The 2260-nt window shown below is 43.6% G+C and overlaps 1 long non-coding RNA gene across 1 annotated transcript; it reads left to right on the forward strand.

Annotated features, from left to right (window-relative positions):
• Positions 1–45: 45 nt before the first annotated feature.
• LOC114618291 lies at positions 46–1855 on the forward strand. Its single transcript, XR_003710943.1, has 2 exons — positions 46–504; positions 1723–1855. It is a non-coding gene; the product is annotated as an uncharacterized LOC114618291 (long non-coding RNA).
• Positions 1856–2260: the final 405 nt, after the last annotated feature.

A 2260-nucleotide genomic window follows, 5' to 3' on the forward strand; every position in this document is an offset into this window, starting at 1 on the left:
CCCCCCCCTGGAGTCTTAATGAAAACAGGAAGCCGCCTTCTTCGGAAAACCTGTGCTCTTCAGTGCGACTTTGCCAGAAGCCCAAATAAAGCCGGCAATGTGAGCCTCTCCACCGAGGGCTCACTCTGCCCCCGGGCCAGACACTTCATCAAAGAGTCTGTGTTCTGGAGGCAGGCCCAGCAAACTCAGCCCGGGTCACCTGAGGAAGGGCAGGGCCACAATTGGCCACTGTTCCCGAGCATTGAAGGGCACTTCTCAGCCTAGTTCCTGACAGGTGACCAGTAACCAACAGTTTCCCTCCAACGGCTGAGCCCTTGCCATGGACCTTAAAGAAAATGAACGAAACAGGCCCTTTATCCGATGCAAAGGAAGCAGAGCGTGCTTGCAAGAGTATCACAGAGACTTTACAAAGAAAAAAGGCAACTGTCTGAGCCGGTGGCAGCTGGCATGGCTCTTCCGTTTTTTCTTGAGGACATTCCCACTGCATCATTTTCCATAGAAAAAGTGAGTGGATTTAGTGACATGTCAACACTCCCACCGCCCGACACACACAGCATACTTTTCAGCAAAACTTTACTGTTCTATATTTAGGTACTTTCCAGGCTCAGCAAGTAGAGAACCAAAGGTCCGGGTCATTCTGATTATCTCCAAGTGACACTTTGGACTTCTCCCTGGGAAATCAGGGACAGTTAGAATTTAACCATGGCAGACTTCTTTTCCAAGCACTGCTGAATCCCGAGGATAGAAGGGACCCTGGAGTCCATATTTCTTTCTTTAGCAACAAAAGAAATAAACAAACAGACAAATACCCATCCCTAGCCCCCAACAAACAACTATTCTCAAAGTGCCCCTGTACAATTATCCTGGGCACCAAGTACACTGAAATATCTAGTCTCGATTAAATATTTTTTATTTAATTTAATTACCCTCCCCCTCCTTTTAAGACAGAGTCTCATTAGATATTCCTGGCTGCCTTGGAACTAGCTCTGTAGCCCAGGCTAGCCTCCAACTCAAAGATTCCCCAGCTTCTGCTTCCTAAGTGTTTGGAAAAGAGGAGTGGCCACCACATCCAGGACACAATCTCACTATTTTTTTTTTTTTAATCTCCTGATCCCCAGTGTATCCTTACACAAGTACCTGTCAACACACCTATGGCATTTATGGGGCCCGTATTTATTTTTCAATTTTTTTTGTACAAGTACATCTTACCTTTCTTTTTTTAATACTATGAACATCCTCAGAGCAATAGATTAAAATTTCAAAAACTTTCCTCACTGACTCACACGCCAGTTAACAAGATGTTGGGAAGAAAGTAGATGTTTAAAACTCCTTTAACCGTTATTTTTAGGGTGTGGAACTAGGGGTGATATATATTTTGTGCTGTATAAATTTTTATGCCTCATGAATTTTTTTTTTTACATTACCATAGAAGCTACGGTCCCTACAGGAATGTACTGCAGTTACAATCTAAGCACACTCAAGCAGGCAGGCATGAAGGTGGCCAAGGGAGACAGTTGTTACTATTCCTCCCCCACCAGAGAATCAGCTTATTTTTACATGAGTAAATATGAAGCCAGTATTTCTCCCAATCTCCTTTTACTGTTAGCATGCCCATAGCAGATAGCTCATGAAACAACCCTACTCCCGCCCTGACCCCAACCTGAACCTCTCTCAAGAGACCTAGAAATAATCATTTGAATTCTTATTTTTCCTTCCACGCAGATATGACACTAGGGGTCGACAGCTGTCAACTTGGACTTGAATTTGCATGAGGGGGTGGAGGAACCTTGTGCTAGAAGGAGTCTGGATCTGGAGCGGCTCTGTGGATGAAAGCTAGTATTAAAACTCTTGAAGAGCCTACATCTCTGTACTTACTCTATAGTAAAGTGACCTTGAGTTCTGAGAGGTGCAGTAGCGTCTGTCCTATGTGCTCTTTTCACTGCTATCTCCACACTGGGGGGTTGTAGCATAAAAAGAAGAAAATGCTACATGAGAAAACTGAGGAGGTGTTACAATAATCAGGCTTTTATTAAGTTGGTAAATTTGAGAGTAAGGAAGTATAAAAACAATAGACTTTTAGGGGAAAAAAAACCCTACCCGGGTTATAAGAAGACTTTTTAGTTGTCTCAAAACCTTTTTAGAATAGCAGAAATATATCCACTCTCACACAGCCAAAACTCCACTAGCTGTGTGGAATTCAGAGAGCAATGGCTTCCAACTGTTCTGGAACTGGAGAGCTGCCCAGGTGTTTACGAGAATT

This window comes from Grammomys surdaster, unplaced genomic scaffold (assembly GCF_004785775.1).
Source record: "Grammomys surdaster isolate TR1022 unplaced genomic scaffold, NIH_TR_1.0 141, whole genome shotgun sequence".
Lineage (NCBI taxonomy): Eukaryota > Metazoa > Chordata > Mammalia > Rodentia > Muridae > Grammomys > Grammomys surdaster.